Source organism: Harmonia axyridis, chromosome 3 (genome assembly GCF_914767665.1).
Source record: "Harmonia axyridis chromosome 3, icHarAxyr1.1, whole genome shotgun sequence".
Lineage (NCBI taxonomy): Eukaryota > Metazoa > Arthropoda > Insecta > Coleoptera > Coccinellidae > Harmonia > Harmonia axyridis.
In genome coordinates, this window is record NC_059503.1 from 12,085,393 (window position 1) to 12,109,065 (window position 23,673).

The window sequence follows — 23,673 nt, forward strand, 5'->3', positions numbered from 1 at the left end:
CCTGAATGATATTTATGAATAGGTCTATGGTAGAAGAAAAACATTTTTGGCAGTGATGTTGATGTACATTGGTATTGGTATTAGGATCATTACTAGATCGAAAGGAATTTCAGTTCTTCCAGATATACAATCGCAATGCACAATCGAAAAAGTTGAATACCATCAATGACCTCAATATATCTACTAAACTGGTTTTGATAAACTTATGGTATGGGCAGTCGACTTGGAATAGGAATTTATAGTCCCATAGAAATTTTAGTTCTTTCGAATATACGACATTCGTTGGACATGCTGGAGCTATCAAATTTCCCTCATATACAGCTATCATAAAATAGTTCGACAAACCATCCTTATCCAGTATGTCCTTGACCATTATATATTCAGCTATTTCGTTTCAAACGCAACAGGACCCTTTCGAAGACAAACAAATCACGATTACTTCCAGCCAATTGGTAAATCACGGAATTCAACATCCAGTCTAGTCAGAGTTTATCAAAAGAAATCCCGTGACTAATGCCAATGAACATTCCAAATCGTAAGGAGGCGTATTCGCGCAAAATTAGTATAGTTGTGTGTCAAAGCGGCAATACAATTCTGGAGCATGCCGTAATAAATTAAGAGACAGGCCCTCTCTGCCATATATATATGTATGCATGAGAACCCCTCAAATGACAGCCTAGCAAACATTAGCCCTGACAAACGGTTATGTATTTGGTTGCAATCCAGAGGACATAACCTTATGTTTCTAGGCGCTTTTTGGCAGATTTTGATTCGGTCGTTTCGAACGGCAACAAGGCGACATTACAAGTACATCGTATAGTTCGTTTACGATGATGTTCATGGCTTCATCTGGTGAAGGGGATCATAATATTCGCATTCTGCATGTGCATTAACTGTTTATTTTGCCTTTTTAAAGGGTTTCCATGTTCTTGGATGAAGTGTTATCTGTTTAGATCTGATAGTGTCGTCGCTTATGCAAAACTTCGCTGTTCGTTGTTTGTTATAGATTATATCACGATTCAATAATGATACCCATTATTGCTGAGGAATAGTTACAAACCGAGCCACGTAAGCAACGAGGCAGTGCTATTTGGAGGTAATAATAGTCATTATTACCAGTAATGAACTTCACGTTATCTACGAAACATTTGTTATTTTGAGATTATCTTTGAGAAATTGCAAATGTCGATCACATGACAATGAGGTTGAATGAGTCCACTTGGATCAAGACAAGTAATATTAACATCGAAGTTATGACATCCTTGTACTAAAACCTTCTCTATTTGTTTTATATTTTTGATATATACTCTTTTGCTAGAAATACAATTCCTAATTGACAAAATATTAGAATCAGATTGAGTAAACGTATAATAAATTAGGTAACTGAATTAACATAAAGACAGACGTACGTTTCGGAATGTTTCTATTTGTTATTCCTCATCAATGTCTTATAGTTCTAGAAACCTACTGAATTTATCAATTTAAATTTTATATTTAGTTCTCGAACTTTATCTATGAAAATTATCATTTGAAGTGATTATTCACTGATCACAGTCAACACTAACCAAAAAATTAAATCAAACTCTCTGGAATTTTTATTTCAATCAAAAATGTTAACTTGTATACTTATTTCACAGAAATAAAAAATTCCGAAACGTACGCCTTTCTTCATGTTGATCTAGTTATTCAATGCATCAACAGTTTACTCAATTTGTACAGTTTTGGATACCTAATTCGTTTTACTTTTGATTTTGTCGATTTGGAATTTCATTTCTAGACACAAAAGTATATATCAAAAGTGAAAGATTGGCTAAATGATGCCGTTATTTCGAGATTCAAGTCTGATATTTGATCTAGTAGGAAAGACATAAAAAAATCATTCTGGAAGTAAAAAGCGTATTACCTTTTTTATCAATTTTATTTAGTCACAAGAAACCTTAAGAGATCAAAAATCTAATTTAATGAACCTCAAACAAAAAGATCTGCAAATTGATCATGTAACAATGTTGTCCAAAAAAATAAACAGAGGAAGGCAATGATGTGGAGTCAGAAGCTTTTTTGCTCTCGTTCATTCATGTGCCAATTGCACGCTTGAGGACTACAAAGCTTTCTATAGGTTCTCCACGGATCGAAGGCAGAAGTGTATCTTTCTAATATCAAATACAACTGATGAATATTCTAGCTTTAACAGAGAGTGAAATTCTCAAATTTGACTCGCCAACTTCAACTCTAGGAATTTCCTGACAGCTTCCGAACAATTTCCCCAACAACGTATTTTTCCCAAGAATCGACTACGGCATTTCTCAAGGTTTCACTCCGGGTGTAATGAGATGTATTTTTCACGCTCACTTCTAATGGTCCCGCAAAAAATAAATGTTGCGTAAGCAGTCACAATTGCTTCCTATGGTGCTATAAAAATAATGAATAACCCCTAGTCGTATAGCGTCGATCTGCAAAGAAATGTCTCTGAGTAATCCTGTCAACCTGGCCTAGATGGATGGCTTCGACTTCCTCGTGTGCTTACATAAATAAGTAGGTGAAGGGGAGAGGGGTTATTATGGCCAGTATGGCTGATATCATCGAAATTGAAATGGGGGTGATCTCGAATCGATGTGCAGTAAGACTGCTGGTGTAATAAAAAAAAATTGTGAAATATATCGATGTATTTCGTTGATAGCAAAATAGGGAATCTTAAGTTATCAATCATCTACTCGTTGGAGATTTTTGGAATGGTTCGAGCTTTCCGAATTTTGATCCGAGAATGGTCGACTTGAAATTTTCAGGGTAGTTTCAGATTCCGAATATATGGGTTGAATTCTTTAATGAATTAGATCTGTCGATTGGATATGGAGTGGTAACCATGAAAACATTTGTTATCACAATAAATAATTGAAAAAAATACCCAAAAAAGAGTTTCAAAACAGTGAAACGTTCTTGAGGAATTTTTTGACGATACTATAATCGAAAATGAAAAAAAAACAGTAGAAATTTCAGTTTTATAGCTTCCACATAAAAAAATACGAATATTTTGGATCTGACAACCCTCTGAACCTCAGAATACCTTTCCAGAATCGGAAAACTACTCTGTGACGATTTGAAGAACCAGCTGAAAACTGAACAAGCTTCAATGATTCACATGAAATGTTCAAAATGTCGACATCAGTTTTGGTCACGCGGATTCGGCACCTTCTCAGAACATTTCTTGTTCAATTGATGAGTTCTATGTGACATTTAGAGAAGCAGAACCTTGCACTACAGTCAATTCCAAATCTTCTCTACTGGCTCAACTCGGCCGTTTGAAGATGAAGACTTTCCCGAAAGGTGACAATCCAGTTGTTACAAAACTTGGCAATTAAAAATCTTAGAACGTCAGAGTTGTGAGGAGCAGCACCATGATGTTGAAAGTTATTTTCGATTGAACATGTCAGCTAACGAGCCAAATTCTAGTCATTTGCAGGAGGTTTTAATTTTCTGCGTCAATATGATAAATATGCGGCTAAGGTTTATAGAATGCTCTCAAATACCTACGGTGAGGCCGCTATTAGTGAAAGAACGTGCCGAGAGTGGTTTCAACGCTTCGAGATCGGTGATTTTGACGTCGAAGAATGGCATGACGTTGGAGGAGAGAAAATACTGAATTGAGACATCACTTGATCAAGACTCGTGTCAAACGCAACAAAAATTTGAAGGATTATGGGGAGTGACACAACAAGCCTAATCAAAATGCCTGAAATTAATGGAAATGATTCAGAAACAAGAAAATTAGGTGCCGTAGGAGTTGAAGTCGAGAAATATCGGCGTTTTTTTGCTTGTGACCAGCTGCTTGCAAGGCAAAGACGTAAGGGATTTCTGCATAGCATTGTGAATGGAGACAAAATACGGTTCCAAGGTCATGCTCACTATTTGATGAGACCAGCTCAGCTTAGTGTATTATGAGTTGTTGAAACCGACTGAAACCCTTGCAGGCGATCGTTATCGAACTCAATTAATGCGTTTGAACCGAGCATTGGAAAACAAAAGGCAGCAATACAACGAGAGACATGATGAAGTAATTTTTCAGCATGCCAATGCTCGACCTCATGTTGTGAAATTGGTCTAGACATACTTGGAAACGTTGAAATGGGTCCTAACCCATTCTCCAGACGTTGCTCCTTCGAACTATCACTTGTTTCGATCAATGTCACATCGCCTAGCTACCAGCACTTCCTGTTTTATGAAGAAGTGAAAAATTGGATCGATTCGAGGATCGCATCAAAAGATGACCAGTTTTTTCGAAGTGGGATTCGTAAGCTGCCTGAAAGATGTGAGAAAGTAGTTGGCAGCAGTGGACAATTATTTGAATCAAAAGTGAATAACCAGTTTTTTTATAATAAAGTTAAATTTCGCAAAAAAAAACGGCGGAAGCAAAGTTGTGCGCCTATGTATTTCCAGCATCCAAATGATTTACTTGAACGAGCATATTCATCCAATTCACCTTCAAACTTCCCACTTTGTATCTTTATAAGAGAGAGGTGAAAAGACTCGTGAACAGTGCCGGCCGAAATGTTTGCTAGCGCCCCAAGGAGGAAGCAGTTTCCTATGTTCCCAGATGGAAAGTCCGGGTTAGAGGGTCAACCACACAAACTTTCAAAGATGCCAGGCTAGCCAGGAGTTGTTCACCGAAGGCATTTCTCAGCCGGGGCCCCCTCCATCGTTGTATTTGGATGGAACTCTGCAAATTCAGCGTCTTCGGCGAGTAGTTGCTCGAAGCTACTCCGCCAAACTATGTTGAGCATTTCATTAAGCATCCACAATCTTCAGGTTAACTTGCGAAATTGATGATGGGGCAATATATTAAATGGATCGATTGGGTAATCTTGCCGGGATCAGAATTCAACTATGTGCTTTAATTAAATTAGATGATGCCGCTTTGATTGAGACGCTGCAGAGATTGTGGCTGGTATGTTAGAAAAAAAGGATGCAAATTTCGGTGGAACGTCTATTTTTTGTGATGAGAAGGGAATAGGATAAACAACTTCACAAAATATCATTTATATGGAGGAAGTGGTTCATTATTTCTTGGATATATTGTAATATTTCAACTTAAAAAAGAGAAGAATACATTCTATTAGAAATTAAACAATTACACTTAACGAAATTGTATATTTTCTTCTTGGTGGTATTCATAAAACTATACTCGCAAGCAGAAGAAGAAGAAGAAGAAAAATATATCATATGTTGATTCCAATTGGTACAGCGTGGACAAAAATACAATAGTTTTGTGTGGGCTCATAAAGTAACGCGTAACATTCTTTATTAGTTAAATTAACAATATTATCAAAAATACTTATTGTCTAGCGGCAATTGGTTTGAATGTAACACCCTGTAGTTTGTTACATTTTTAGGTTATTAAAAATGTATGAAAAAACAAATAATTTCTTTCATATTCTGTCTGCTAGACCACAAGTACCAAACATGTTTGGAAACAGCTCATTTTCATTAATCTAAAACTGTAACAAACTACAGGGTGTTACATTCAAACCAATTGCCGCTAGACAATAATTATTTTTGATAATATTCTTAATTTAACTAATGAAGAATGTTACGCGTTACTTTATGAGCACACACAAAATTTTTGTATTTTTGTCCACCCTGTACCAATTGGAATCAACATTTGATACATTTTTGGAATCAGCTTAGCTAGAGTAATCGGAAAATTGGGACAAAATGGGGGGTATTCCATTTAAAAAAAAATGACGGTAACGTCATTACTCGAAAGTAATTAACCCTGTATATTAGATCATTATTTCAAAATACGTAAATTAAAATGAAAAATCGACATGTTTCAGGATTATTTCTTAAAATGGTCTGTTTAGCTTAAAAATGACAAAAGATACATCGATTTGGCACCACAATACATCACAATGTATCGCAATACATCACAATGTATTGTGCATATCTCATTGTGAACTATATCTCAGCCAAAAATCCACCAAAGTTTATGGAATTCATTCGTAAAATGTTGTGATTGAATAGATTATTCGTTTGTGTAATGTTCTGACGACATTATGGGTTTGGATGAGTTTGGAAGAATAATATTTGTGTTACATTAACCAATTCCTCATACCTCTTGAAACAATGTGCAATGAAATGTTCTTCTCACATGCCACGCTTGAAGCGTTGCTGAATTCTTTTTATTTAGCTCAAAGTATATATATGCATTTTCTGGAAGATGCTATCGCTATCATCCTAGGCTACTACCCAGCGTCTTCATCCTTCTAATGGACGAAGTAATTCAACCAATCACTTCCAGCGAACTAATGCTATATGTTACTTAACCCACCGAGTCCTAAGCCAAAGGACGAAACAAGTTCAATATAATTAATCTGAAGTAACCCGGTCAAGTCAAAGTGGATGCAAAGCTTCTTGCGACATTAAATGTTGGTACAGAACCCCCGTAGTTCCTCAAACACCAAGCCGAAGACGCTGAGTGGTCGAATAGTTTCCTATAATACCTTCTGGTCAGGCAAGTTTGCTAGACTGGTAATTAAATTGTGCATTCAGATTCGCCGATTTCACGGCGTGGGATGGGTAATGTTTGCGTGGCTGAGGCTGTGTATGCATACTAATAGAGATGCCGGTCTGTGGTGAGAGAAGTGCTGATTACTTTTATGCTGCTAGAGAGAGTTTTATGGTTCTATCTGTGATGAATGCTGTAAGTTTCATTAACTATTCGAGTTATCGGAGTGATTGACCACTTATACAATTCATCGAAAGTTGATGGGACTCTGAAGCTTATCAGATTATTGATATGCTATCTAATAAAAAAATTTCCAGTTATTATTTTGGAAAGCTGAATAACTAGTATATTCTGAAAAAAATTGTTGCACAGCTAATAAATTCAGAAAAATTTTGAAGCTTCATTGGTGAAGTAAGAAACAAATCAAACAAACATCAGACAAAAATTATGCATGTTTATTGGAATGAAAAAATTTTGAACACCACAGAAGTATTTTCTCAAGATAATACACGGTAAGCCAAAAATATTCCCAAGTAAACAACTCTATGAACTAGCCAAAGTACCCGATATTAGGCAGATATTTGCGCTGAAGATCATTATGAACATGTTTGAGGGAAAAATTCATATAAAAAAGAAGGATCACCGATATCGTACCAGAGCAGCCGATAGAAATTTTGAACGCCCAAGATCAAAGAAAAGGCTTGGTCAAGGATGCTGCGACTACATAGCCCCAAGACTGTACCCCTTAGTACCCGATGAAATAACTAAACTAAAAAATAAGAGATCTTTCAAACTAGAAATAAAAAAATGGATTATGGAATTTGATAGAACAAAATCACATGAAATAATTAATCAAAAAACTTTATAAAATACTCGATTTCGACATTAATACAAAATGGATTTGACACATACCCGGACTTGACAAAGAAAAAAAAGAAAAAAAACCGTTACATGATCTCCGATTTTCACAAATGCAGGCTCGTATATTCGATGGATAACACGATTTATGGGAGTGTATATAATTAGAAAAACATATATTTTGTGGCAGAATTAAAGAAAAATATTTATGTTAGCACTGTGCACAGTTAATGTAAAAAAATTAACTCTACAGTAGTTTAGAGTTTGTTTAATGTATTTATATTTCTTGAATAAACTCTCTTATTATTATTATTATTATTATAATGATTTATAATTTTACATTAATTTTACAAAATTTTACATTCTGAAAATGTGCTACTAGCTCATTTTTAGCCATTGGGCACAAATTGAAGAAGAATGGTTTTTATATTTCGTGATGAAATCACATTAGTTGTAGTTGAATTCATTATTTATTTGTTAACTGTAACTCGCGTTGTATAAGTCCGATCGGGTTCCACTAGATTACGTTAGAAACATGAGATTTCGTACGACAAAAACTTTCGTGATATTTTTGTGATTAGTTGACCTACTTTAGTTCGAACACGCCTCAAATATGGTCACTACCAAAGAAGAAAAACGCTATATTTTACAGTTTACTGTCTGTTTGGTAGAATTAACAGAGAATTATCTATTATGAGCTGCACCCCTACGGCACAACTGTTAACTCGGAACTGCACTGTCAACAATCGGATTGTCTGGAGGCATCAATCGCCCAGAAGAGGCTAGCTTTAGACAATAGGAGAGGAAAAGCCAAAAGCTCCGGTAGCTAGGTTGGGAAGTTCTTATTCATCCACCTTATAGTCTGGACCTGGCACCAAATGATTATCATCTGTTTCTGTCCATGGCGAACAATTTTGCTGGTGAAACATTCGCTTCAACAGAAGATTTTGAAGATCTACTGTCTCAATTTTTGACAGCTTTTTTTGAGAGAGGCATATTATTACCTTCAAAATGGCAACAAGTCACCGAACGAAGTTGACCTAAATCGGATCTTTCCAACAATGGTTATTAAAGCCTTATTAGGTTATTTTCATGCACAAATAATGGATTTCTTGTTATTACACCTTATATCAAACACCAACATATAACTGGACTATCTATTCTCAACAAATGAAAATTTCGCTTCAAGACAAACCTATCCCTCCATCACGTGCTGAAATTTCTCTTCGATTAAACGCCAGGAATCGGCCCTACGAAGGATCTCCCGTCTCCTCACCATTTTACGCCTATTAGAAATCTCCTGGCAGTCCCTTATTACTTACACACTGGACACCCGACCTCGGGAAATACATTATATAAGGAATGGAGCAGGAAACAGACCAGAGCCGCAACAATTTCTTACTCGGATGAATGCACATTAATCTGCATAACGGTGAGCGTCGGTATCCGGAAGGGGAGGTCGGTTGAGAGCACCTTCAAGAATCCGCCCAAGTTTCTAACGTCCAGCGGGCGGCATACAGTCGAAATTACGGAGAACTGCCCCTGCATTCCTTTCCGCTTAATTTTCTCCAGATAATTCGAGTTTAACCGCGGTTACGTCTTGGGTCCGCCCATTCCAAGAACTTTGGATTAATTTCGGCCCTAATCTTAATTCTAAATTGAAATTACCTAGCTACAATATTGAAAGAAGGTACCTCGTGCGTCTTAGATGTTGGAATTCCAAGGATGACCCTTGCAACCCTCTTGCAAAGGGGGAAAGGAACTGCATGGGGGTCATTTTATGATTAGGGAGATTAAAATTTGATCAGTACTCATTAATTATCAACATATAGGGCCCCAAAACTAATGTAAATAATGTGGTAATCAAGGAACTCTAGTATTTTTTCACAAACATCATCTTTCATTCATCTTTATTTCAATATAAGAAGGACGTCAAGTCCTTCGTCACTTTGGAGGTCAAATCCAAATTTTCTGATGGTTCTTGGACTCTTTTAGTTGCTTCACTAGATCGTATGTATCAGATATTTTTATCTGATACATGTTGCTAATAGGTGACAGAATGTTTGGATCCAAAGTTTTTTTTCTCCCTTTTGATAGTTGGATTGTTACAGCAAAAGTTCAAATTCCAAAATAAAGTGTTTCATTTATGAATATCTCAAATCCGTTGCTGAAACTATTCAAATCAGTTTTTCAAATGGGATCTTTTGAATGCTAGATGGAGTCATCTGTAGTTCAGAAATTGCGACAAGCCCTTTATAAATTAGGTTTTTTCAACTCCAGTTTACTAGATTTCACCACCAACGTGAACATATCTTCCAGCCCAAACTATCTGGTATCTACCCTAACTCTGACAGCGGGCAGCTGGAAGCTAAGTTCACGGTGCCAGTTGAATTTAGTACCGACGTTGAAAACGAATGTTTCTAGGTGCTTTGCATTTTTGAGCTGGGAGTCCAAAGCATGATTATTCGCCAACAATGTTAATCCATTGGTTTTATCCTTCTTTTTAGTCAATATCGGAGTAATTTGCCAAGAAATGTTTTCGGTCATCCGCAACTCCTTGTTACATAACCCGACAAATTTCATTCAGAACCCTGTAACTTATTCACGCGAACCGAGAAGATAAATCAACTCATGCTCGGGCGTCAAGTTCGCAGCGAGCGGAAGCGCGGGTAAGAAACTAACCGGAAACTCACGCGAACCCTCCGCAGAACTTCGAGTCTCGGTTTTAACAAACGGAACGAAGAGGTGCAGCCAAAACTACTCGTATCGCATTGTTTCATCTTTATGTGTGTTTTGAAAATGCACCACTCCCGCCAATACTCTGGCACGTCTCTTGGCACACGATTTCCTATTTCCGGGTTCCCGTGCGCGGCGTTCGGGGGTCCCCCGTATTAGCAGCTAGTCTTGTTAAATAAATCAACACTTTCTGGAACGTCGACATGTTCGCCTAAGTGATTTAGTGCTGGCCAAAGAGGAAATTTCAAGGCTGATTTCGTTTTATTAATGTTTTGTACCGAAATATATATCGAGATGGCAGTCTGTGCGGAATCGCCATTGTCTAGCCGGGTAACTAGATCTCGTTGGGTGTAAATAACGGAATTATAAATAACTAAGTTATTTTTTTTGTCGCGAATGTGTTTGCGAAAGTTGTATTGATTCATGGGGTTTGGTTATGGTCTGGTGATGTTTGTAGCTCTAACGAAGTTGGAATGGGTGAAGTTTTTACCGTCATCGTAAAATCATAAAATGTTTTTGAGCACTTATTCTAGGAACGGGTTGGCAATTTCTGAATAAAGTCCTTCAGAGTAATAAGCATAGATAAGAGGGAGCATATGTCATTTTCAGTAAGCAAATTTTGTCTCCAACATGAACTATCTAATTTGACATGAAGCGCGCGGACATGAAAATATATCAGTGATACGATATTTCAATCAATTCGCGAGTTTCTCCACAAAGAACGCACTTCTTATGTCCCATAGTGAATCAACTCAAAATATATTGAAATGAATACCTAAATATATCAGAAATTCAGAAAACAAACTTCAAGCGCGCCAAACGACGTGAAACAACCGATGACACTAGGAGAGCATAAGTTGCCAAACCTTGGTTTACAGCAGGTAGATACAGAAAATAATAAAATTCTGCTTATTATAAATTCGACAATTAGGAAAAATATCGGAAATGAATGTATTTCATTCAATATAATATACATTCGTAATGATTTAATAAAATTGTGGATTTGTAAATATATCACAATCCGACAACGTAGTCTAACCATGTTGGGGACTTGTGAAAATTGCGTATACTCCCTCTATCTAACGGGTGTTTTTTCGAAGTATATAACTTTGAGTTGGCATTACTGTTCAAGATGGCGACCGATTTAACAGCTGTCAAATGATTTATTCTCAGTTTGGTTTGGCTATTCATCACGAATATACTCACGCCTGAACAACCCTTGCAAATAGTGCAATTTTATTTCGAAAATAATGGTTCTGTGCGGAATACGTATCGCGCACTACATCCATTTTGTCCATGATGCGCACTTCTGGTTGAATGGCTACGTCAACAAACAAAACTGCCGCATTTGGAGTGAAGCTAATCGTCAAGTGTATGTCGAAACACCGTTATACCCGGAAAACTAACTGTTTGGTGCGCTTTATGGGCTGGTGGAATCATTGGTCCGTACTTCTTCAAAAACAATGATGGCCAGAACGTTACAGTCAATGGTGATCGGTATAGAGCCATGATTACTAACTTTTTCATTCCTGAATTGAACAACCATGATGTCCAGGAGCTGTGGTTTCAACAAGACGGCGCAACATGTCACACAGCTCGTGCCACAATTGATTTATTGAAATACACGTTTGGTGACCGCCTTATTTCACGTTTTGGACCTGTGAATTGGCCTGCAAGATCTTGTGATTTAACACCGCTAGACTATTTTCTGTGGGGCTATGTAAAGTTATTGGTCTATGCGGATAAGCCACAAACCCTTTACCATTTGGAAGACAACAATCACCGTGTTATTGCCGATTTACGGCCACAAATGTTGGAAAAAGTCATCGAAAATTGGACGTCCAGATTGGACTACATCCGAGCCAGCCATGACGGTCATATGCTAGAAATGATATTTGAAATGTAATGCCACAAGATTATCTTGCGGATAAATGAAATTCATGTCAATCGAATAATCCATCGTTGTTTTATTGCAATTTAAAGTTCTATAGCTCTAAAAAAACACCCTTTATGTTCATTACTCTATGATCAGTACAAACCCTCAACAATAGATGAACTGAGCGACACCAATAACGTGATGGAGAATCACATATAGGTTTATACTTTTTTATCTTTAATGGCGCCATAGGCTAGTGAATGAACGAGCTCTCAAAAGCACCTGTCACCAAATCACTGTTTGTTTGATGGTAAGAGAAATGAATCGGACTTATATCATCCAATATCCAAAACAGGATAAACTCCTAGTAATCCCTGAAATCAACATCCTTGTCGAAATGGTGAGAAGGCCCCTCCCTTAGGTGGAATTCCAAGGGCCTGTTGAAAGTCTTGGTCTGTCCCCTAGAGGTCTGCGGTCTCGCAGGCCCCCCCATTCCTGCTTATATCTGTTCCTGAGTTACAACTTGTTACGCGAAGTTTCTACTCATGATCTATATGACTATTAAATTAACATCTTTGCATTGTTCTGAACTATAATGTATTACATCCGGCCGTTCACCGTAGTAGAGAGTTTGAAAATTCCTGGATAGCTGGAGGAAGACCGGGAGGAATTGCAAACAAATGGTGGTGATCTGGATAGAGTTGCGAACTTATGAAGACAGAATTTCCTTACGTTTGTTGGTATTTATGTGACTCTAGATATTCGAATATTGGACAACAACAATGTCAATTTTATAAACTAATTTTTTGCGTGATTGTTCCAGAGAAACAGCAATGGCTGGAATTGTATAACTTAAATCCGAGAATGGTCATGAATGATTCGGTCAATATAAAAATTTATACTCAATAATAAAAGAAAAAACTAATCAGATCGAACAAAAATGAACAAACTAGTTGATAAATAACGAAACATATATTCATGCAAAAATTATGTTCATTATAACACTGGAAAAAATCCTCTGTATCTGTCTGTGAGATTAATAATTATAATAATCTTTATTCACAGAAATATAAATACAAAGTGAATAATTACAACCCACCAACATTTTACATACTTTTCAATATCTTTGTAGAGAGATTCGCTTTTGCTTTCGAAAAAGGCTTTCACTTCTTGATTAGAGCCAAATGTCTATCCCTGGAGCATTTTTTGAGGTCTGCGAAAAGCTAGTAATCACTGGGAGCGAAATCTGGAGAACAAGATGGGTGGTCTGGCAGTTTGGAGGCATTTCGTTCAAATTCACCATGGTTTTCATCTATCTGTAACCAGAGGTGAAAGAGAATTTGTTTGTATTACATTTGAAGGCGTTTCTCTAAATTTCTTCGCTCAGTCGACTCAATAACATTTTATGTTATAGTCTCGGTCGTTGTTGATGGTTTGACCTTTGCAAGGTAGCAAATGAACAATATACCCTGCACGGGTACATATACCACAGCATGGTTAGCTGATGTTTGAGATTTTGGTCAGTTTTTCTGGATGTAACGGTGTTTCGACATACACTTGAGGATTAGCTTCACTCCAAATGCGGCAGTTCTGTTTGTTGACGTAGCCATTCAACCAGAAGTGCGCTTCATCGCTAAACAAAATAAAATGGACGTAGTGAGCGATACGTATTCCGCACAGAACCATTATTTTCGAAATAAAATTGCACTATTTGCAAGCGTTGTTCAGGCATGAGTCTATTCATGATGAATTGCCAAACCAAACTGAGAATAAATCACTTGACAGCTGTTAAATCGGTCGCCATCTTGAACAGTAATTCCAACTTATATACCTCGAAAAAAACACCCGTTACAATCCGAGAATAGTTTAAATGATTCGGTTGGAGTCATTGATGAAGACCCAAATCAATTATATCTGTCTAGCTGCATAAAATCATGATGGTATAAGTCCAGGGCTTTACCAATAAAAACATATGTTTTCTCGAAAATCTGACCTTAACAACATAATAATCTTCAAGATCAATACATGTACTCCAACTCTCCTCTAATTTGTCAATACCTTTTTTATAGAAAGATTCATCTTTGCTTTCGAAATAGGGTTTCACTTCTTAAAAAGGGCCAAATTTCACTTCCTTTAGCATCACTGAGGGCCAAATCTGGAGAACAAGCTGTGTGGTCATGCAGTTGAAAGAGCAATTCATTCAAATTTACCATTGATTCCATCTGTTGGTGACAAGAGGTAAAAGACATTTTTTTTTCTTTTGCATGTGAGGTCGTTTTTCTTCATTTCTTCACACAATCGACTCAATAACGTTTTATAAAAGGTGTGTTTTTAGAGCTATAGAACTTTAAATTGCAATAAATCAACGATGGATTATTCGATTGACATGAATTTTATTTATCCGCAAGATAATCTTGTGGCATTACATTTTCAATATGATTTCTGGAATATGACTGTTTATTGGTTGAATCGATCAACTTTAATTCTATTAAATTGGGATAATGAAACACCGGATTTCTTAGCTAATATAATGAAATTGGCTGTACAAGTTATATGTTAGCAAGTTAACAGCTACTAGCGTACTGGCGTTCTATAGTGCCCCAATTTCTTGGGGATGTTAATTGTCGCCTTGGATTCTGCATACCAAAGCTCCATCCAGGTCCCTGATTGGTCCACGTCCTCATTCTTTTGTTCCTACGATGTGACTTCAGGATGACCATATGTGGCTCCTGGCGCCAAGGAAGTTCCAGTTCTATTTTTAGCCCTCGCTGATACCTGCAGGGGTTGGCTTTTCGACCTAAAATGCGTTTTTGTGAATATTCAACTGTCCGTAAAGTTTGTGTGAATTTCACTTGACGCAACATACCGCCCCCCTTGAAAGCTCTGCCTTTCAACAACGTCCGAAACTGTAGGCAGAGTACCCTAACACTCAAAAAAAATGTCAATTTTCGACCGGTAAAACACTAAGTCCCGATACCGGTCGTTTGAATAATCCTTCAGCGGTTCTCACTGTCACTACACGCACTATACTGTCCTTACAATGGTGCGTTTCGGTGATTCCGGCTAATTCCCAATTTTGAGGAGGTGTGTTGTCCTCCTTCAATGATACCATTGTCCCTGGTTGCTGGTTCCCAAACTCGATCGTCACCTGAAGAGACTTCTTGATTCGATTTGTAGTCTCGAATCGTAGATCTTCTTGCGGTGTTGATACACGAAAATGACCTGATGTGAGGACATTCAGGACCAAAGGATCATAGGATAGAGGTTTTTAAAGGTCGAGAGTTTAAGCACTCCTCTACCTGTACAATGACTGTCTGAAACTCATCATAAAATAGCCTCTCATTACCTAAAATTTCCTTGATATAAAATTTGGTTGACCTTACTGCCGCTTCACACAGACCGCCAAAGTGCGGTGCTCGTGGTGATATAAAATGCCATTGTGTCATATGACTTGAAAAATACTCCGAACATTTAGCCTGATTTTTGTACGATTTCAGAAAATCATCTAATTTCAAGAGTTCCCGCTTTGCTCCAATAAAATTCGCCCCGTTATTCGAATATATGTTTTGAATCAAACCTCTGCTTGCAATAAATCGCCTGAAACAATTCATGAATGATTCCCTGCTCATGTTCGGAGCTAGTTCCAAATGAACTGCCTTTGTGGAAATGCAAGCAAATGAATATGAATATGAATTTACGTATTTTTTTTCTGATAGATCGCCGATTATGTAATTCGATCTTGAAGGTTTGATGCAAAAACAAGTTAGAGATTTATGTCTCTGTCTCTTTCTGACCGTAGCGTGTCCTGATAACACCCTATATTTTATTCGTATCGATGAAAGAAGAAATGGCGCTCCCAGATGCATATTCCCGCTATGCTCATTCTTGAAGTTAAGTTTTGTTAAATGCTTAACCGAATGACCGAATTCCTCAGGTTCACAAATTTGTTGAATTCGCTTTTCTAAAACAACATTAGTTGAAAAATTGCAAACCTCTTTATTCGTCCTTGAATTCCCCCCTTTTCCATTTATTTGCCCTGCTATGATCCATCCCAACCTAGTTTTTTGTAAGGTTGGTTTCCCCCTACCAAAATTGATCTGACCCGCACAGATTAAATCCCAAAATACAGAGCCACCCAATATCCCATCGATTTTATCGGGTTCTGCAAACGACTCATCTGCCAAGTTGATATTTTTTGGAATAGTAAATCGACTTGTATCGATTTTTCTTGATGGCATACTGTCAGAAATTTCTTCTATGACTAGAAATGTAGAATTAAATTTAAAATTCTTGAACCTTGAATGAATCAACGTGTTAATCGAATATCTAATCTGAGACGTTGCGTTTCCAATACCAACAACTGGTATATTCACCCGATTCCGTGACAGGTTTAGTTTTTCAGCGAATTCTCTCGTTACAAAATTCGACTGGCTTCCTGAATCGAAAAGGATCCTACCCCGATGTAGATTTCCGTCCGAACCCGCAAAGTAAATAATTGCCGTTGACAATAGAACGTCTGATCCTTGTCTGACCGTGAAATTGTGTACCGACTCTTCCTTAACGACCTTCGGAACTCTTTGACCATCTGTATTTTTAAGACCCCGAATTGAGGGATGCCTTACCGTCACACATGAATAATTGTGAGAGGTACCCCCTGAAGTTTCCATTGCCGGAATATCTTCACTTTGTTGTGATTCTTGTGGTTGAGTAATTGCATGCAACAATGTGTTGTGCTTATTTCCGCAGTGCCTGCAACCGCCGCGTTTGCAGTCTTGCGCCCTATGTCCCTGTTGAAGACAGTTCCAACAAGAATTTGACCGTCTTACTTCATTTCTCCTATCACTGATTGATAATCCCAAGAATTTTTTACAAATAAATAGAGAATGGTTTTCCTTACATATTGTACATGACTTGAAAGATGGCATGAAGGCCTTCGAAGTTCTTTCAAACCCTGGTTTATCGCTTTGTACCCCTGTTCTATTTGACTCTATTGTTTCAAGAAGAACGCACCTTTCCTCTAAAAATTGTAAAAACTCTTCCATGCTCGCGAATTTATTTACTTTACCCGATTTTTGCCATTCCCTTCTTGTGACAGGATCTAGTTTTGCCTCGAGAGTAAAAATCAGTAAAGTATCCCAATGATCTACCGGTTGACCCAATGACCTAAGAGCCCTTAAATCCCTTCTGATTTCGTCTAAAAATTTCCTGATTTGACCATATGATTCCTTCATTATGGGCGGAAATTTATGGAGAGATTCTATGTGATTTAACGCTATCATCTTTTTATTCTCAAATCTGGTCTTAAGCAATGACCAGGCCGCATTATAGTTTTCAGACGAAACTTCTAACGACCGAATGACTTCCGCCGCATCGCCTTTAAGAGCATTCTTTAGATAATAGAATTTTTGGATATCTGTTAAACCCTTGTTTGAATGAATTAACGCATTAAAACTATCATAGAACTCTAACCAGTTTTTGTAAGAACCTTGAAACTCTGGAATTTGCATTGTGGGCAATTTGACATTTCTTTCCGCAATTGAATTATCACTTGAGCAAAGTGAACCCTTCATGAATTGCGAGATCTTTGTATCCGCGAGAGCAATTGATTCAAAATACGCATCCTGAAACTCGATTCTTTCTTGTTCCTGCAAGTCAGGATGATTGATGTCGAGTTCTTCAATTTGTATTTGCAAATTTTCGAACTCGTTCCATAACTCTTTGCATTTTTCTAACCGTGCCGGGATTTGGCCTGCCTTTTCTGACTCGATAGTCTTCAAAAAGGATTCAAATCGAGTTAATTGAGCTTTAACTACACCTCTGCGTTTAATTAAAACATTCAATTCCGACATTTTGTGAGAAATAATGAGAGTCTAATTTATTTAATAATTTCAACAGTCAATGCACTGATAAATCGTACCAAAGTAAATGAGGAACGAAAGGAAAATGTACTCACAATCCGTCCTTTTTCTGTACCGTGAATGATTATAGCTAGCTACCAATCTGCTGCTGGGTAACCAGTAATCCTATGTGTCCGTTTGTATTGTCCCCCAGGTGGAACTCCGAAATCTGCCTTGATTACGCTGTTGCGTTGATTGTGTTGCTGTGTTCTCCCCAAATGGAACACCAAAATGCCTTGAATACGCTGAACTCTGCTACCGTTTGCACTTGTACACCTTAGCGTTGTTTCCCGATTTTACAACACTACCCGTCGAAATCTTTCGCAATGTTCACTATCCGGCTCGAAGGACCAATGTTAATTGGTTGAATCGATCAACTTTAATTCTATTAAATTGGGATAATGAAACACCGGATTTCTTAGCTAATATAATGAAATTGGCTGTACAAGTTATATGTTAGCAAGTTAACAGCTACTAGCGTACTGGCGTTCTATAGTGCCCCAATTTCTTGGGGATGTTAATTGTCGCCTTGGATTCTGCATACCAAAGCTCCATCCAGGTCCCTGATTGGTCCACGTCCTCATTCTTTTGTTCCTACGATGTGACTTCAGGATGACCATATGTGGCTCCTGGCGCCAAGGAAGTTCCAGTTCTATTTTTAGCCCTCGCTGATACCTGCAGGGGTTGGCTTTTCGACCTAAAATGCGTTTTTGTGAATATTCAACTGTCCGTAAAGTTTGTGTGAATTTCACTTGACGCAACAATGACTGCCACGGCTGGCTCGGATGTAATCCAATTTGGACGTCCAATTTTCGATGACTTTTTTCAACATTTGGAGCCTATATCGGCAATAACACGGCGAATGTTGTCTTCCAAATGGTCAAGGGTTTGTGGCTTATCCGCATAGACCAATGACTTCACTTAGCCCCACAGAAAGTAGTCTAGCGGTGTTAAATCACAAGATCTTGGAGGCCAATTCACAGATCCAAAACGTGAAATAAGGCGGTCACCAAACATGTCTTTCAATAAATCGATTGTGGCACGAGCTGTGTGACATGTTGCGCCGTCTTGTTGAAACCACAGCTCCTGGACATCATGGTTGTTCAATTCAGGAATGAAAAAGTTAGTAATCATGGCTCTATACCGATCACCATTGACTGTAACATCCTGGCCATCATCGTTTTTGAAGAAGTACGGACCAATGATTCCACCAGCCCATAAAGCGCACCAAACAGTCAGTTTTTTTGGATGTAACGGTGTTTCGACATACACTTGAGGATTAGCTCCGCTCCAAATGCGGCAGTTTTGTTTGTTGACGTAGCCATTCAACCAGAAGTGCGCTTCATCGCTAAACAAGATAAAATGGACGTAGTGCGCGATACGTATTCCGCACAGAACCATTATTTTCGAAATAAAATTGCACTATTTGCAAGCGTTGTTCAGGCGTGAGTCTATTCATAATAAATTGCCAAACCAAACTGAGAATAAATCACTTGACAGCTGTTAAATTGGTCGCTATCTTGAACAGTAATGCCAACTTAAAGTTATATACCTCGAAAAAAAACACCCGTTACTTCTCATGTGAGAAGTACATGACTGACAATGGAAGCAGTCTTCCTCCATTCCATTTCTTCATGAAATGTTACAGAATAATAATATTGAGAAAAAATTACACATATACGAATTTTAAAAATTGCGCAAAAGTTACTTCACAATAATATTTTTCTCATCTCCAAACTACTCAAATTGAATCGTTATTCAGGCTGAAAACTACCCGACCATTCCTCCAGTGAAAAAGCAATATCTTATCCTCACTCACATCGTGAAAAACCTTGTAAGAACATTACTCCTGGAACGATGCTCTATGTTCAAGATAAGATACGGAAGTAGTTTTCAGGAGCAACTTATTCGTAACCAACATCGTGAGTTTATTTGCCGTAGTGGCATTGAATTTCACTCAGTGTCCACGATTTAATGCCGAAATGTTCAAAGGAATACATAATAAACCAAATAAAATTTTATTAAGACGACGTTTGCGCCAAGCAGTAAAAATAGCATTAAGTGCGGGACGACTAACGTGGTGGCTTTTTTTTTGGGATGATAAATTTTAATTGTAAGGAATGGTGTACCTCCTGCGCGGTCACTAAGTAAATGGGCCGTCCAAGAATGCTCTCGGTGAAGTGGAAAGCTTTCCAAGGAGCCATATTTCATTGTTGTGTCTGATGGAATGAACCAGCTGATTGTATACCTATTCCGATTGTGTATGTTGTTGGGATGTTTTGCCAGGATAGCCAAGTGACCTACTTGAAAGGTATTTTTTTCAACTAGTGCGGAAATTATAGTTTTCTACACGCGATTTTCGTTGCCGGAAAAACACGGAGAGGATTCAAAGAGGCAAAGGATCTTTATGCAAGAATTGGAAATAGTTATTTGTTTCACTAGTCAAGGAAGTCAATCTACTCCGCTGCCGAGTTAAAAATATAATTTTTTCTTCGATTATTATTCATAATATATGTATCGTTGGATTTTAAATAAAATACATTCCAATAAATAAAACTTAAATATGATCTAATAAATTTCTTCCACTCTGCCGTGTCAGTCGCTAACTCTTTTTTTAGGTTCTTTCTTCTCCTCTGTATTTCTCTCTTTATTGCCCCATCCCAAGTCTGTTGTGGTCTTCCTCTCTTTGGCTTCTCCTCTATTCTCGCCTCCCATTCCTTTTTAACTTGTCTATCATCTTCCATACGCTGTAAGTGTCCCCACCATCCCATCTGTCTCTCTCCCACATATGATTCTATTGAATTCACCTTCAGTTCATTTCAGACATCTTCATTCTTCACTCGGTCCATTCCTGTTATTCCCTTTATTCCTCTCAAAAATTTCATCTCCATTGTCTGTATGTTACTTTTAATGTTTCTTGTTGTGCTCCATGATTCGCATCCGTATGTTAGCACAGGTCTGAATATTATCTTATATACTGTCATCTTCGTTTTCTTGCTAAATTTCTTCTTCAAGAATTTCCAATTCAATGCATGATATAGTTTACCCGCTTTGTCGATTCTATCTTCTATGTCAGGTTCTTGTTTTCCATTGTCATCGATTTGTTGTACTTGTTCAATTGCTTGCCCCTCTATCTGTATCCATAGCTCTTCCTCTTCCTGCATGATTCCCATAACTTTAGCTTCTTCTTATTTATCTCCATTCCATACATTTTCAACTGGTTATTCCCTTCCTCCACGTTCTTCTGTAGACCATCTTTTGTTCCTGCCATGACCACTATGTCATCATCTCTATGGCTTGCTGAAGTTCTTGGTTCAGTCCTCTCTCCCTCAATATGCCAATTATTACAATTCCTAGAAACATTGCCGAAGCACCTTTGAACCTGTAAGCTGTCCACTGGGACAGAAAGTGGTCAAAAATGTACAACTAAAAATCTTTCCTAAAATAAGGTCTTCTTTGGACATTTATGAAGAACGATGAAGGTCTTTATTTCAACCTCAGCAGATTGAAGCTAATTCCACCTTGTTTCTGTTTAATGACCATTACAATTTTTGTCATCGGTTTTCCAATACTCCTTCACTAGGAGTGCAAATTTCAATTTTTTAACTCGTATTCCATGAAGAATAAAAACCCATAAACGTAAGTGGAATAACAATTCCCCTTTGTTCCCTTCGCCCGAAATTTGCTCTCTGAATCCAGACACCTTTTCAGCACAGATTATCCTAATATCGTAAAATTCCGTTAAACAAGATATATGCTGAAAAGTTATGATCCCTCTGTAGATAAAACTCCGGTGTAATCCAGCAAGGACACTTTAAAGTACTATCCCACTTTTCTTAAGCTGATTATGACTGTAAATTGAGATAAGTCTGCAATATTTATGGCACTTACATGTTAACCTGCATGGCGACCATAAATTCAGGGGCCCTAGAAAGTTTTCGAGGATTTTTAAGTTAAGTCTGGGCGGAATGGTGTGCGGGGCTTTAGCTTTTAACTCTGTCGAATTAATGTTCCGCTATCGCTTAGAATAATTTGTACTCGACGGGGAAAACATCGAGTTTATTGTTGTGCTCCAGTTTCGAAAGACTTTCTTGATTAGTGTTTTTCCTAGGTGCTAAATACAGCGTGTCTAAAACTTCCTACAATCATTCCAAAGATATGTCAAGAGGATGTAGTGCAGCATTTTTAGTCTACGATAGAAGCAAACAAAATTTAACAATCACAATGTTTCATTATTCAAACCTGCTTTCATCTCAGTTGGATTTATTCATTACTATGAACTTTTATTACCACCTCTTCGTTTTTAGCTTCGTTGAAGAAAAGAATGAACTTAGATCAGGTTGATAAAAGGGGTGTTGGAATAATTCTCACATTGGAAAAACAAACTCGCAAATTCTCCAACCACGATATTCTTCGTCGTCCAATGTTTCTTTTACCCTGTATTTTTCCTTGGAGTATAAGGTTTAGAAGTCGATACCTATCTTGGTTCCTTATAACATGACTAAGATTATCAAGTTTTGGCCTTTTTACCTGGTACAAGATCTTTTTCTCCTTGTAGAACCGCCTGAGAACTTCTTCATTGGTCAAGTGGTGCACCTATGAGATCTTCAGATACGGCGCTACAACCACATTTTAAACAACTCTTATTTCCTGCAGAATGCTTCTGTTGATGTCCATGCTTTGACACCATACAAAAGCACCTCCATATCCCACTTTTGGTCTTTATAGCTAAGTTGCTCATAGAAAGTTTTTTCATCTTGAGTAAGGCACTTACCCAATAGAGTGATCCCACTCTTAATTGATGTTCGCTCTCAAATATGTAAAACTGGTGACTCTCTGAATAAACCTATTGCGGACCATCAATCGAGTGGTTAGTTGTTTATTTTTTGATATAGTCATGACTTCCTACCTGGTTGATTCCAATACTTTCATCATTTTATTGTGCTGCACCACCAGGGGTTTCAAAATTGCGCCAGCAATACCTGGAGGAGCTAATGCTTATAGAAGCATCTAAAGGTACTATCTGAACAAGACATTTGTACTGAATACTTTTTAAATCGAAAAATGATACAGAGTTATTGCTGTTTAAACCAAAGACCATCAACATCAAATGCTGAAAACTATGATTTGAGCATCTCAGTTGATATTTGTCAACTGATTAAGTTTTCATGAAGGAGCAATAAGCTTCTTATCTTTCAAATAAGAATCTTGGGGGAGTTGATAGATATTCTTCAAATCTGGAATAAACAAGAACTGTGCAAATATTGAGAAAGTAGAAAAAACGCAAAAATAATAACAACCTTCCAAATGTATCCACGTATATTTCTTTTCCCCTGAAAGAAACACTTATAAAACAGAACATTCTATAAACTAACACCGCGATGATCTTTCCATACCGCATTCATCCAAAGAACTTCCACAAACAAAAACATCCTTTTCACTGGGGTTAATATCCGTGAAATATATAAGGGAAACTGTCAGGGCGAACTTAACAACCATCTACATATGAATCCCGAGATAATAAATTATGGAATCAATCATTTGTTTCGCTTTTCATCTGCAAATATAACGTTGATGTCACCCCATCCATTTCGATATTTACATACGAAATTCTGCGGTAGGATCGAGACGACAAAAAATATGATTCCGAAGGACTTGTGCATGAAGAGGTTTGAGAAAGGGGATGGAGAAATTGAGGTATTAGGTGTTGTAGACACAGGAATTGTTTCCACTTATATCGCTCCTAGATCTGGATGTTTTATAGCTAGTTGAATAAATATGGGAGATAAAGAGACAAGTAAAAGGAG

The 23,673-nt window shown here is 37.6% G+C and overlaps 1 protein-coding gene across 2 annotated transcripts in view; it reads left to right on the forward strand.

Annotated features, from left to right (window-relative positions):
* LOC123674462 (zinc finger protein 1) overlaps window positions 1-23,673 on the forward strand; it is a 524,422-nt gene that overhangs the window by 353,370 nt on the left and 147,379 nt on the right. The gene's annotated exons all lie outside the window — the stretch shown is intronic.